The sequence below is a fragment of the Arachis ipaensis genome, chromosome B4 (assembly GCF_059453495.1).
Source record: "Arachis ipaensis isolate K30076 ecotype BB chromosome B4, ASM5945349v1, whole genome shotgun sequence".
In the NCBI taxonomy this organism is placed as follows: Eukaryota; Viridiplantae; Streptophyta; class Magnoliopsida; order Fabales; family Fabaceae; genus Arachis; species Arachis ipaensis.
The window spans coordinates 127,694,625-127,710,538 of record NC_142439.1 but is presented as its reverse complement, the minus strand read 5'-3'; the positions used below and the strand labels follow the sequence as shown (position 1 = coordinate 127,710,538).

Below are 15,914 nucleotides of genomic sequence, written 5' to 3'. Positions count from 1 at the left end.
CTGGCGTTTAACGCCAGCTTTCCTTAGTGTGCAATCCTGGCGTTTAAACGCCAGACTGCTGCTTGTTTCTGGCATTTAACGCCAAATTCATGCTCTATTCTGGCGTTAAACGCCAGCCAGATGCTCCTTACTTGCGTTTAAACGCCAGTAAGTCTCTCCTCCAGGGTGTGCTTTTTCTTCTGCTATTTTTGATTCTGTTTTTAATTTTTGCAATTGTTTTGTGACTCCACATGATCATAAACCTAATAAAACATAAAAGAACAATAGAAATATAGATAAATAAAAATTGGGTTGCCTCCCAACAAGCGCTTCTTTAATGTCAATAGCTTGACAGTGAGCTCTCATGGAGCCTCACAGATGTTCAGAGCATGATGAGGGCCTCCCAACACCAAACTTAGAGTTTGACTGTGGGGGCTTCTCAACACCAAACTTAGAGTTTGATTGTGGGGGCTTTGTTTGACTCTGTATTGAGAGAAGCTTTTCATGCTTCCTCTCCATGGTTGCAGAGGAAGATCCTTGAGCTTTAAACACAAGGTAGTCCCCATTCAATTGAAGGACTAGCTCTCCTCTATCAACATCAATCATAGCCTTTGCTGTGGCTAGGAAGGGTCTTCCAAGGATGATGGATTCATCCTCATCCTTCCGAGTGTCTAGGATTATGAAATCAGCAAGGATGTAAAGGCCTTTAACCTTTACCAACACGTCCTCTACCAATCCATAAGCTTGTTTCCTTGACTTGTCTGCCATCTCTAATGAGATTCTTGCAGCTTGTACCTCAAAGATCCCTAGTTTCTCCATTACAGAGAGTGGCATAAGGTTTATACCTGACCCCAGGTCACACAGCGCCTTCTCAAAGGTCATGGTGCCTATGGTACAGGGTATTAAGAATTTACCAGGATCCTATTTCTTTTGAGATAATTTCTGCCTATCCAATGCATTCAGTTCATTGGTGAGCAAGGGAGGTTCATCTTTCCAAGTCTCATTACCAAATAATTTGGCATTCAGCTTCATGATTGCACCAAGGTACTTGGCAATTTGCTCTTCAGTAATGTCTTCATCCTCCTCAGAGGAAGAATACTCATCAGAGCTCATGAAGGGCAGAAGTAAGTTGAATGGAATCTCTATGGTCTCTGTATGAGCCTCAGATTCCTTCAGGTCCTCATTGAGGAACCCTTTAGTGTCCAGAGGACGTCCCCTGAGGTCTTCCTCATTGGGAATCACGTCCTCCTCCTCCCTTGTAGGTTCGGCCATGATGGTCATAGCAATGGCCTTGCACTCTCTTTTTGGATTTTCTTCTGTATGGCCTGGGAGAGTACTAGGAGGAGTTTCAGTGATTTTCTTACTCAGCTGACCCACTTGTGCCTCCAGATTTCTGATAGAGGACCGTGCCTCATTCATGAAACTAAGAGTGGTTTTAGAGAGATCAGAGACTATGTTTGCTAAGCTAGAGTGGCTCTGCTCAGAATTCTCTGTCTGTTGCTGAGAAGATGATGGAAAAGGTTTGCTATTGCTAAACCTGTTTCTTCCACCATTATTATTATTGAAGCCTTGGTTCTATGGATCCTTCCATGAAAGATTTGGATAATTTCTCCATGAAGGATTATAGGTGTTGCCAAAGGCTTCACCCATGTAATTTACCTCTGCTATTGCAGCGTTCTCAGGATCATAAGCTTCTTCTTTAGAAGATGCTTCTTTAGTACTGTTGGATGCATTTTGCAATCCATTCAGACTCTGAGAAATCATATTGACTTGCTGAGTCAATATTTTGTTCTGAGCCAATATGGCATTCAGAGCATCAATTTCAAGAACTCCCTTCCTCTGAGGTGTCCCATTACTCACAGGATTCCTCTCAGAGGTGTACATGAACTGGTTATTAGCAACCATTTCAATGAGCTCTTAAGCTTCTGCAGGCGTTTTCTTTAAGTGGATGGATCCAGCTACAGAATGGTCCAATGACATTTTAGACAATTCAGACAGACCATCACAGAATATATCAGGATGCTCAATTCTGAAAGCATGTCAGAAGGACACTTTCTGGTCAACTGTTTGTATCTTTCCCAAGCTTTATAGAGGGATTCACCTTCTTTCTGTCTGAAGGTTTGAACATCCACTCTAAGCTTGCTCAGCTTTTGAGGAGGAAAGAACTTGGCTAGGAAAGCCGTGACCAGCTTCTCCCAAGAGTTCAGGCTATCTCTAGGTTGTGAATCCAACCATGTTCTAGCTCTGTCTCTTACAGCAAAAAGGAAAAGCATCAGTCCATAGACCTCGGGGTCAACCCCATTGGTCTTGACCGTGTCACAGATTTGCAACAATTCAGCTAAAAACTGATGAGGATCTTCCAAGGGAAGTCCATGGAACTTGCAATTCTGTTGCATTAGAGAAACTAATTGAGGCTTAAGCTCAAAGTTATTTGCTCCAATGGCAGGGATTGAGATGCTTCTTCCATAAAAATTGGAAGTAGGTGTAGTATAATCACCAAGCATCCTCCTTGCATTGTTGTTATTTTCGGCCATTACTTCTTTTTCAAGATTCTCTGTAAGGTTTTCTTTGGATTATTGTATTTTAGCTTCTCTTAGTTTCTTCTTCAAAGTCCTTTTAGGTTCAAGATCTGCTTCAACAAGAATGTTCTTGTCCTTGCTCCTGCTCATATGAAAAAGAAGAAAACAGAAAAGAATAGGAATCCTCTATGTCACAGTATAGAGATTTCTTTATGTGATTAGAAGAATAAGAATGAAGGAAGAAAAAGAAAAATTCGAACACAGAGGGGAAGAGAGTGTTCGAATTTTAAGATGAAGAGAAGTGTTAGTAAGTAAATAAAATAAATAGAAGGAGATGAGAGAGAGATAAAATTTTCGAAATTAATTTTGAAAAAGGGTTAGTAATTTTCGAAAATTAGGAGTGAAAAAGTGGTTAGATGATTTTGAAAAAGATTTTGAATTTAATTTTGAAAAGATAAAAGTTAGAAAAAGATATTTTGAAATTAAAGTTTGAAAAAGATATGATTGAAAAGATATGATTTTTAAAAAGATATGATTGAAATTAATTTTGAAAAAGATAAGAAGTTAGAAAAATATATTTTGAAAAGATATGATTGAAAAGATATGATTTTGAAAAGATATGGTTTTAAAAGGATATGATTGAAATTTGTTTTGAAAAAGATTTTAAAATCAATTTTTGAAAAAGATATGATTTTTAAAATCACAATTAATGACTTGTCTACAAGAAATCACAAGATATGATTTTAGAATTTAAAGTTTGAATCTTTCTTAACAAGAAAGTAACAAACTTGAAATTTTTGAATCAAAACATTAATTGTTAGTGTAATTTTCGAAAATATGAATTAAAAATAAGAAAAAAATTTTGAAAAAGATTTTTGAAAATTTTCGAAAATCAAATGAAAAGATTTGATTTTGAAAAAGATTTTGAAAAGATAGGATTTTTTTAAAATTGAAATCTTGACTTGACTAACAAGAAACAACTAATTTTAAAATTTTTTGACTAAGTCAACCCAAAGATTTCGAAATTTATGAGCAAAATAAGGAAAAGATATTTTTTATTTTTGAATTTTTAATGATGAGAGAGAAAAACACAAAAATGACTAAATGCATGAAAATTTTAGATCAAAACAATAAATGCATGCAAGAACACTATGAATGTCAAGATGAACACCAAGAACACTTTGAAGATCATGATGAACATCAAGAACTTATTTTTGAAAAATTTCTGAGAAAAGAAAACATGCAAGATACCAAACTTAGAAATCTTTCATGTTTAGACACCATGAATGCAAAAATGCACATGAAAAACACCATACAACACAAAACAATAAAATATGAAGATCAAACAAGAAAATTCATCAAGAACAACTTGAAGATCATGAAGAATACAATGCATGAGGTTTTCGAAAAAAGCAAGAACAAGATGAATATGCAATTGACACCAAACTTATGACTTGACACTAGACTCAAACAAGAAACATAAAATATTTTTGGTTTTTTATGATTTTATAATTTTTTTGTATTTTCTTTTATTTTTTTCGAAAACATATAGGGAAAAGAAAATAAGAAATTCAAAAATTTTTAATAAGAACTCCAGGAATCTTTGCAATGTTAGTCTAAAGCTCCAGTCCAGGAATTAGACATGGCTTAATAGCCAGCCAAGCTTTTCATGAAAGCTTCGGTCCAAAACACTAGACATGGCTAATGGCCAGCCAAGCTTTTAGCAGATCATTGCTTAGAACAGCTAAATTGCTGAGAAAGACAAAGAAGCTCTTCTAAGGATAAGTGAAACCTCGGTCCAAAAGATTAGACATGGCTTAACAGCCAGCCAGGATTCAACAAATCATCTTGAAACACTAGAATTCATTCTTAAAATTTTTGAATGATTTTCGAAAACAGGTGAGAGATTTTTGAAAAAAAAATTTTGAAAATAAAATTAAAAAAAGAAAATTACCTAATCTGAGTAACAAGATGAACCTCCAGTTGTCCAAACTCAAACAATCCCCGGCAACGGCGCCAAAAACTTGGTACGCAAAATTGTGATCCCTGGTAACGGCTCCAAAAACTTGGTGCTCTAATCTTGATTCACAATCTGTCACAACTCCGTGTAGCTGACCAGCAAGTGCACTGGGTCGTCCAAGTAATACCTTACGTGAGTAAGGGTCGAATCCCACGGAGATTGTTGGCTTGAAGCAAGCTATGGTCATCTTGTAGATCTCAGTTAGGCGGATTCATATGGTTATGGGAGATTAGATAATTAAAAGATAAATAAAACAGGATAGAGATACTTATGTAATTCATTGGTGGGAATTTCAGATAAGCGTACGAAGGTGCTGTATGGCTCTTGAACGTCTGCTTTCCTATTGTTTCCTTCCAATCGTGTAGATTCCTTTCCATGGCAAGCTGTATGTTGGGGGATCACCGTTGTCAATGGCTACCTTCCGTCCTCTCAGTGAAAATGGTCCAGATGCGCTGTCACCGCACGGCTAATCATCTGTCGGTTCTCAATCGTGTTGGAATAGGATCCATTGATCCTTTTGCGTCTGTCACTACGCCCAGCATTCATGAGTTTGAAGCTCGTCACATTCATTCAATCCCTAAATCCTACTCGGAATACCACAGACAAGGTTTAGATTTCCGGATTCTCAAGAATGCTGCCAATGGATTCTAGCTTATACCACGAAGATTCTGATCAAGGAATCCAAGAGATATTCATTCAAGCTTATTTGCATATAGAACGGAAGTGGTTGTCAACATAATCATCACATTCATCAGGTTCTTAGGCGAGAATAGATATCTTGGAATAGAAATAAACAATAATTGGATAGAAAAACAGTAGTACTTTGCATTAATTCTCGAGGTACAGCAGAGCTCCACACCTTGATCTATGGTGTGTAGAAACTCCACCGTTGAAAATACATAAGTGATGGTGGTCTAGGCATGGCCGAATGGCCAGCCCCCATGAAGGTCTAAGATCGCATACAAGTGATCAAAGATTAATCAAAAGACACTGAATACATTAGTAAAAAGTTCTATTTATACGAAACTAGCTACTAGGGTTACAGAGATAAGCAATTGATGCAGAAATCCACTTCCGGGGCCCACTTGGTGTGTGCTTGGGCTGAGCTTGAACTTTACACGTGCAGAGGCTTCTCTTGGAGTTAAACGCCAAGTTGTAACGTGTTTTTGGCGTTAAACACGTGCAGAATGCATCATGGATTACACGTGCAGAATGCATCATGTGTTTTAGGCTTCTCTTGAACTTTACACGTGCAGAATGCATCATGGAATTGGCGTTAAATGCCAGTTTGCGTCATCTAAACTCGAATAAAGTATGAACTATTATATATTGCTTGAAAGCCCTGGATGTCTACTTTCCAACGCAATTAAGAGCGTGTTATTTGGAGTTCTGCAGCTCCAGAAAATCCATTTCGAGTGCAGGGAGGTCAGAATCCAACAGCATCAATAGTCCTTTTTCAGCCTTGAATCAGATTTTTGCTCAGGTCCCTCAATTTCAACCAGAAAATACCTGAAATCACAGAAAAACACACAAACTCATAGTAAAGTCCAGAAATATGATTTTTGCATGAAATCTAATAAAAACATCCCAAAAAGTAGCTAGATCTTACTAAAAACTACCTAAAAACAATGCCAAAAAGTGTATAAATTATCCGCTCATCAATCTTCTTCTACAAGTTTTCCTTTCTGAAATTTTACATGAGTTTGCTGTGAGCTTGATTTACATTTCTAAGCAATTTAAATTTCCCTGCACCTCAATTCCCTTTTCTGTTAATGCAATTTACTTTCCTTGTCATTTAAGATTCTGTCACTTTTTCCAAGCTTTGATTTACTGTTTCTTTAATTTCCAGCACCCAATCCCCTTTACATTTACTATAATTTACATTTCTTATCATCTAAGCTTCTGCAATTTACATTCTGCGATCTAAATTTCCTGCAATTTACATTCTAATGCTTCAATTTCATCCAATTCACCAATGTTAGCTTGACTAAACTAATCACTCACTAAAGTTGCTTGATCCATCAATCCCTGTGGGATCGACCTCACTCTTGTGAGTTATTACTACTTGATGCGACCCGGTACACTTGCCGGTGAGTTTGTGTGGAATCGTTTTTCCCTCATCATTCTTTCTTCTGCTTCTATGTTTACTTGTGGTGCATCATCCTGAAAATAGAAGGCAGGATAGTAAGAAAAGTAAGTGCAAAAGAAAGGAAGCATAAATTATTGGAATGAGGTAAATCACTAGAATGAAGTGAGTGACCCAATGTGTGACATGGATAAAAGTAAATGTGCATTCTAAGTTACGCGCGGCGTAGAACACACATGCTAACATAAAAAACTATGTCACAGTTACGCAAAAGGAACATGCACTTCACTCATCCTAATGTGCTTGAGATGTTCTTAACACGTAGGTTAAAACAACCAAACAAGCAATAAAGAAGTATAAAAGCATTCAAGCCAAAAACATATGGATGCATATGATCAAGAAACACAATGCATTGAGATAAATGCACAACGTCCATCAAGAAATTGCCTAATCAAAGAATAGAGATTCAAATGACATGGTGGCCAAATCATGCAATTCAAAAAGATTTAAAGTGCTTTAAAGGCAATGTCATACACTTGGTGTTCAAAAACATTAAGCATAGAAAAATTCAGAACCAAGTAGTAACTTGTAACCTTAACAAGAGAAACCAACAATGAATATCCAAAAATAATTATGCTAGAATAGCACTCAGTTAATAATAAGCAGCATTAAACAGTAAACAAGATTAATAATTCAACACTTAAAATGAAAAATAGAAAATTAAACAAAGATTAAACTAACTAAACAATTAACTAACTAACTAAAAGAAATGGTTATAGATGGTGTTTAGTAGTGTTGGATGGTGGTTGAAGAGTAGAAAGAAAATAAAAGAAGGAAAGAAATGGAAAGAGGAGAAGAAAGGAAGATTGGTGAAATAGGTGATCCACGCGTACGCGTGGGTGTGACGCGCGGTGTGGTGAAATGGGAGCGACGTGTAGGCGTGGGTCACGCGTACGCATGCATGGCAAATCAGAGAGCGAGACGTACGCGTGGAATGACGCGTATGTGTGTGTTGACTTGTGCCTCAGGCACAAGTCTGGAACACTTCAGGCACAACTCTCTGAAATTTGTATGGAGGTGGAATTTTTGAATCCACTGCGTGGCTGACGCGTGCGCATGAATGGTCGAAAAGCTTGGGGTCACGCGTACGCGTGGGTTGGTACTCTATTTTTCAAAATTTTTTCATGTTCTTGCACCAAACCAAGCATTCCAATCCCTCAAACAGCTACCAAAACACCAAAAAATCATATTTAACATAATAGACTACCAACTAAACTCAAAACAAAACATTAAATTAAGCAAATTACCAATATGTACAAAGGATAAAAGGAAAAGATTTTACCATGGTGGGGTGTCTCCCACCTAGCACTTTGGTTTATTGTCCTTAAGTTGGACTTATGGGGAGCTCCTCATCAAGGTGGCTTGTGCTTGAATCCATCCTTGAACATCCACCAATGCTTGGACTTCCAGTAAGCTCCATTCTTTAAAATCAATAACTCCAAGCCTTGATGGAGTTCTTCACAAACCATGAGCTCCGAAAATTGATTCTCCTTGTGGGATCCCGTTTTGACACCCATCTTCAAATTGATCATCATTATTCAATTTGGGTGGCAAGCAAGATGAATTCTCAATGAAGTGCCTAACTCTCCTTCTAGACCTATCTAATTGAGTATTATTCCAACCTTTGGATCTCATCTTCGAAGTATCATCCATAATAAGCCTTGATTTGCACCGCCAACCATGAAACATTCTTCTCTTATGCTTCATCCCACAAAGCACCCTAAGTTGACCATCCGTTTCAAGCAAGCCATACTCAAGTGGGACAATAAAGCTAATAGAGATGACTTTCACCCACTCAAGTGTAGGAGAAGATGACAACCTAGGTAAAGGAGCTTCCAAGGATCTTGACAAAGCGCATTCAACTCCCGTCCTTCTTTTTCTACGGACCTCCACCTCCTCACAAGATCTCTTAATTTCAATCCTTTGTTCATCAATTTTATTTAACTCTTTTCCCTTACTCAAACTATAATTGGGAGGATGAGAGGAGTCTACCTCCACAACACTTTCAAATTCACCAGGAAAAGGTTCTTCAAGTTCAAAGTATTCCTCACCACTAAGATCTGATGCTTGATCTTCATTGCCATGGGAACTCAATTCTTGCTCTATCCCGACCAATTCTTCATATGGAATATGCCTTGGAGGTTGTGCACTTTCCTCCTTAACATCAACTTCAATTTTCTTGGAGGGGTTCTCTATGACACTAGGTTCCCATGGAGGTTCCGCATCTCCTAAGTCTTCAACCAATTCTTCCTCTTCTTTAACAATCATAGCTTCCTCCAATTGTTCCAACACAAAGCAACATTCCTCATTTTCCATCGGAGTTCCCAATCTCTCCTTCATGCTATGCTCTTCAATTGATTCTCCACATGTAACCATGGGAGTTCCTTGAGTGCTCAAGCATTGGGAGGCTAATCGATTTACCACTGGTGCACGAAATCGTGACTCGCACTTTTTCACAACTCTATGCAGCTGACCAGCAAGTGCACTCGGTCATCCAAGTAATACCTTACGTGAGTAAGGGTCGATCCCATGGAGATTGTCGGCTTGAAGCAAGCTATGGTCATCTTGTAAATCTCAGTCAGGCAGATTCAAATGGTTATGAGATTTTAATAATTAAAGGATAAATAAATCATAAAATAAAATAAAGTTACTTATGTAATTCCTTGGTGGGATTTCAGATAAGTGTTTGGAGATACTTTGTTGCCTCTGAACCTCTGCTTTCCTATTGTCCTCATTCAATCATGCGTACTCCCTTCCATGGCAAGCAAGCTGTATGTTGGTGGATCACTGTTGTCAATGGCTACCATCCGTCCTCTCAGTGAAAATGGTCCAGCTACGGTTTCCCGTACGGCTAATCATCTGTCGGTTCTCACTCGTGTCGGAATAGGATCCTTATCCTTTTGCACACTGTCACTGCGCCCAACAGTCGCGACTTTGAAGCTCGTCACAGTCATCCCATCCCAGATCCTACTCGAAATACCACAGACAAGGTTTAGACTTTCCGAATCTCAAGAATGCTGCCAATTGGTTCTAGCTTATACTACGAAGGTTCTAATGTCATGGATTCGAATGCTCTATTGTCAGGAGAGGCGATCCAAATCCATGATTAGATACCCAAGAGATTATACTCCAGCTGTCGTCTAATGACTACGTTGAACATCATGTAGACCGCTTTGTGGTTGTCAGGCACGCGGATCTTTGCTAAGCAAGTAACGAAGATTGGGTGATTGTCACGGGTCACCCCTTCATTCTGACTTAACTGAATTAAGTACGAGAGTATATCTTGGAGAAGAAGTAGGCGTGAATTGAATAGAAAACGGTAGTAATTGCATTAATTCATGAGGAACAGTAGAGCTCTTCACCTTAATCTGTGAGGTGTAGAAACTCTACCATTGGAAAATACATAAAAAAGAGAAGCTCTAGGCATGGCCGAATGACCAGCCTCCCAATGATCAAAAGACCAAAATTATGATCCCAGATCTCTAATGGTCAAAAGACTTCAAATACAATAGTAAAAAGTTCTATTTATACTAAACAAGTAGTCTAGGTTTACAAAAAATAAGTCTAAGTGCAGAAATCTACTTCCGGGGCCCACTTGGTGTGTATTTGGGCTGAGCCTTGAAGCTTTCACGTGCGTAGGCTCTTCTTGGAGTTAAACGCCAGTTTGGATGCCAGTTTGGGTGTTTAACTCTAAATTTGGTGCCAGTTCTAGCGTTTTTATGCCTGAAAAAGGTCTTTGACTGGCGTTTGGACACCGATTTGGGCCATCAAATCTCCGGCCAAGTATGAACTATTATATATTGCTGTAAAGCCCAGGAAGTCTACTTTCCAATGCAATTGAGAGCGTGCTAATTGGGCTTCTTTAGCTCCAGAAAATCCACTTCGAGTGCAGGGAGGTTAGAATCCAACAACATCTGCAGTCCTTTCTCAGCCTCTGAAAATACCTGAAATCACAGAAAAACACACAAACTCATAGTAAAGCCCAGAAATGTGAATTTTGCATAAAAACTAATAAAAATATACTAAAAAGTGGCTAGACTATACTAAAAACTACCTAAAAATAATGCCAAAAAACGTATAAATTATCCGCTCATCACAACACCAAACTTAAATTGTTGCTTGTCCCCAAGCAACTGAAAATCAAATAAGATAAAAAGAAGAGAATATACTATAAATTCCAAAACATCAGTGAAACTTAGTTCCAATTAGATGAGCAGGACTAGTAGCGTTTTGCTTTTGAACAGTTTTGGCATCTTACTTTATCCTTTGAAGTTTAGAATGATTGGCATCTATAGGAACTCAGAATTCAGATAGTGTTATTGACTCTCCTAGTTTAGTATGTTGATTCTTGAACACAGCTACTTTTATGAGTCTTGGCCGTGACCCTAAGCATTTTGTTTTCCAATATTACCACTGGATACAAAAATGCCACAGACACATAACTGGGTGAACCTTTTCAGATTGTGACTCAGCTTTGCTAGAGTCCCCAATTAGAGGTGTCTAGAGTTCTTAAACACACTCTTTTTGCTTTGGATCACGACTTTAACCACTCAGTCTCAAGATTTTCACTTGGACTTTCATGACACAAGCACATGGTGAGGGACAGCTTGATTTAGCCGCTTAGGCCAGAATTTTATTTCTTTGGGCCCTCCTATCCATTAATGCTCAAAGCCTTGGATCCTTTTTACCCTTGCTTTTTGGTTTAAAGGGCTATTGGCTTTTTTTGCTTGCTTTTTCTTTTTCTTTCTTTTTCTTTTTCGCTATTTTTTTTCGCAAGCTTTATGTTTTTCACTGTTTTTTCTTGCTTCAAGAATCAATTTTATAATTTTTCAGATTATCAATAACATTTCTCCTTTTTCATCATTCTTTCAAGAGCCAACAACTTTTACATTCATAAACTTTACTATAAAAAATATGCACTGTTCAAGCATTCATTCAGAAAAGAAAAAGTATTGCCACCACATCAAAATAATTAAACTATTTTCAAGATAGAATTTGAAACTCATGTACTTCTTGTTCTTTTGTAATAGAAACATTTTTCATTTAAGAGAGGTGAAGGATTCATGGAATTATTCATAGCTTTTAAGACATAGACACTACATACTAATGATCATGTATTAAAGACAAAAACATAGTCAAATATATAAAGCATAAAAACCGAAAATACAAAAGCAAATAGACAAAGAGATTAAGAAACGGGTCAACCTTAGTGATGGTGGCGTCCTCTTCCTCTTGAAGAACCAATGGCGTTCTTGAGCTCCTCTATGTCTCTTCCTTGCCTTTGTTGCTCCTCCCTCATGGCTATTTGATCCTCTCTAATCTCATGAAGAGTGATGGAGTGCTCTTGGTGCTCCATTCTTAGTTGCTCCATGTTGGAACTCAAATATTCTAAAGAAGTGTTGAGTTGTTCCCAATAGTTGTGTGGAGGGAATTGCATCCCTTAAGGCATTTCAGGGATCTCTTGATGAGGGACTTCCTCATGCGTTTGTTGAGGTCCATGAGTGGGCTCTCTTATTTGCTCTATCCTCTTTTTGGTGATGGGCTTGCTCTCTTCAATGAGGATGTCTCCCTCTATGACAATTCCAGCCGAATTGCATAGGTGATAGATGAGATGAGGAAAGGCCAACCTTGCCAAAGTGGAGGGCTTGTCAGCCACCTTGTATAGTTCTAGAGGTATAATCTTATGAACTTCCACTTCCTCTTCTATCATGATACTATGGATCATGATTGCCCGATCCACAGTTACTTCGGATCGGTTGCTAGTAGGAATGATAGAGCGTTGGATGAACTCCAACCATCCTCTAGCCACAGGCTTAAGCTCTGGCCTTCTTAGTTGATCCGGCTTGCCTTTGGAGTCTCTCTTCCATTGAGCTCCTTCCACACAGATGTCCTTGAGGACTTGGTCCAACCTTTGATCAAAGTTGACCCTTCTAGTGAAATGATGAGAATCTCCTCTCATGATTGGCAAGTTGAACGCCAATCTCACATTTTCCGGACTGAAATCTAAGTATTTCCCTCGGACCATTCTGAGCCAATTCTTTGGGTCCGGGTTCATACTTTGATCATGGTTCTTAGTGATCCATGCATTAGCATAGAACTCTTGAACCATTAAGATTCTGACTTGTTGAATGGGATTGGTGAGAACTTCCCATCCTTTTCTCCTAATCTCATGTCAGATCTCCGGATATTCGCTCCTTTTGAGCATGAAGGGGACCTCGGGGATCACCTTTTTCTTGGCCACAACTTCATAGAAGTGGTCTTGATGGGCTTTTGAGATGAATCTTTCCATCTCCCATGACTCAGATGTGGAAGCAATTGTCTTCCCTTTCCTCTTCCTTGAGGTTTCTCCGGCCTTAGGTGCCATTAATGGTTATGGAAAATTAAAAAGCAAGGCTTTTTCCCACACCAAACTTAAGAGGTTTGCTCGTCCTCGAGCAAAAGAAGAAAGAAGAGAGTAGAAGAAGAAGAGAAGGGGGAGGTTAGGGCGTGTGAGGGTTCGGCCAAGGGGGGAGAAGTGTTTGTGATGTGTGAAAGTGGGTGTGTATGAAGGGTATTTATAGGGAAGAGGAAGGGGAAGGATCCGTGTGGATTTGGGTAGGTTTGGGAGAGAGATGGTTTGAATTTGAATGGTGGGGTAGGTGGGGTTTTATGATGGGGAATAGTAAATGAATGTGAGTGGTGAAGAGAATATGGGAAGAGGGTACAATTGATAGGTGAATGGTGTTTTAGGAAGAGTATTATGGAAGGGTGTGAAGAGGAGAGAGAGTGAGGTGGGGTAGGTGGGGATTCTGTGGGGTCCATAGATCCTGAAGTGTCAAGGAATTCTCATCCCTACATCTCCTTGGCGTTAAACGCCCTCTTTCTGCCTTTCCTAACGTTTAAACGCCAGGCTGCTATCCATTTCTGGCATTTAAACGCCAGTCCCCTGCCCTTTTCTGGCGTTTAAATGCCAGGCTGGGTGTTTAAATGCCCATTTTGCTTCCTTTACTGGCATTTAAACGCCAGTTTGCCTACCAGTTCTGGCGTTTAAACGCCCAGAATGGTGCCAGGCTGGACGTTAAACGCCCATTTCGGTATCCTTACTGGCGTTTAAACGCCAGTAAGCTCGTCCTCTAGGGTGTGCTATTTTTTATGCTATTTTTTATTTTGCTTTAATTTTTGCAGTTATTTTTATGACTCCACATGATCATGATCCTAAAGAAAACATAAAATAACTTAGATAAATAAAATTGGGTTGCCTCCCAATAAGTGCTTTTTTAATGTCAATAGCTTGACAATGAGCTTCTTTTAGAGCTTTACAGATGTTCAGAGCATGATTGTGGCCTCCCGACACCAAACTTAGAGTTTGAGTGTGGGGGCTCTGCTTGACTCTGTATGGAGAAAATTTGATGAAGCTTTTCATGCTTCTTCTCCATGTTTACAGAAGAAGATCCTTGGGCTTTAAACACAAGGTAGTCCTCATTTAATTGGAGGACTAACTCTCATCTGTCCACATCAATCACAGCCTTTGATATGGCTAGGAAGGATCTTCCAAGGATGATAGATTCATCCTCATCCTTCCCAGTGTCTAGGATTACAAAGTCAGCAGGGATGTAAAGGCCTTCAACCTTCACTAAGACATCCTCTACAAGTCCATAAACCTTTTTCATTGATCCGTCTGCCATCTCCAGTGAGATTCTTACAACTTGTACCTCAAAGATGCCTAGTTTCTCCATTACAGAGAGTGGCATGAGGTTGATGCCTGACCCCAAGTCACACAGAGCCTTCTTAAAGGTCATGGTGCCAATGGTGCAAGGTATTAGGAACTTTCCAGGATCTGGTTTCTTTTGAGGTATCTTCAGCTGAACCAAGGAGTTTAGTTCATTAATGAGCAATGGAGGTTCATCTGCCCAAGTCTCATTACCAAATAACTTGGCATTCAGCTTCATAATTGCTCCTAAATACTGAGCAACTTGCTCTTCAGCTATGACTTCATCTTCTTCAGAAGAAGAATATTCATCAGAGTACATGAATGGTAATAGGAGGTTTAGTGGAATCTCTATGGTCTCTGTATAAGCCTTAGATTCCTTTGGTTCCTCATTAGGAAACTCCTTTGTGGTAAGTGGACGTCCATTGAGGTCTTCCTCATTGGGAACCACTGCCACTTCCTCTTCTCCAGGTTCGGCCACGCCAGGTATGGTTATGGCCTTGCACTCTCTTTTTGGATTCTCTTCTGTATTGCTTGGGAGAGTGCTAGGAGAAGTTTCAGTAATTCTTTTACTCAGCTGACCCACTTGTGCCTCCAAATTTCTAACGGAGGACCTTGTTTTGTTCATGAAATTGAGGGTGGCTTTAGATAGATCAGAGACTATGTTTGCTAAGCTAGAGGATTTCTGCTCAGAATTCTCTGTCTGTTGCTGAGAAAATGATGGAAAAGGTTTATTATTGCCAAATCTGTTTCTTCCACCATTATTATTATTGAAGCCTTGTTGAGGCTTCTGTTGATCATTCCATGAAAAATTTAGATGATTTCTCCATGAAGGATTATAGGTGTTTCCATAGGCTTCTCCCATGTAATTCACCTCTTCCATTGCAGGGTTCTTAGGGTCATAAGCTTCTCCTTCAGAGGAGGCTTCTTTAGCACTGCCGGATGCAGCTTGCAATCCAGTCAGATTCTGAGAAATCATATTGAATTGGTGAGTTAATATCTTGTTCTGCGCCAATATGGCATTCAGAGTGTCAATTTCAAGAACCCCTTTCTTCTGAGTTATCCTATTGTTCACAGGATTTCGTTCAGAAGTGTGCATGAATTGGTTATTTGTAACCATCTCAATGAGTTCATGAGCTTCTTCATCTATTTTTAGATGAAGAGATCCACCAGTAGAGTGATCCAATGACATCTTGGATAATTCAGACAAACCATCATAGAATATGCATATGATGCTCCATTCTGGAAGCATATCAGAAGGACACCTTTTGGTTAATTGCTTGTATCTTTCCCAAGCTTCATAGAGGGATTCACCTTCCTTCTGTCTGAAGGTTTGGACTTCCACTCTAAGCTTGCTCATCTTTTGAGGTGAAAAGAATTTGGTCAAAAAGGCATTGACCAGCTTATCCCAAGAGTTCAGGCTGTCTTTAGGTTGTGCATCCAACCATGTCCTAGCTCTGTCTCTTATAGCAAAAGGGAAAAGCATAAGCTTGTAGACCTCGGGATTAACTCCATTGGTCTTAACAGTATCACAGATCTGCAAGAATTCAGTTAAAAACTGAT

General features: G+C 39.0%; 1 non-coding gene across 1 annotated transcript; it reads left to right on the top strand.

Annotated features, from left to right (window-relative positions):
* Positions 1-15,597: 15,597 nt before the first annotated feature.
* LOC148569147 (small nucleolar RNA R71) lies at positions 15,598-15,705 on the top strand. Its single transcript, XR_015882924.1, has one exon. It is a non-coding gene; the product is annotated as a small nucleolar RNA R71 (small nucleolar RNA).
* The last annotated feature ends 209 nt before the right edge of the window (positions 15,706-15,914 follow it).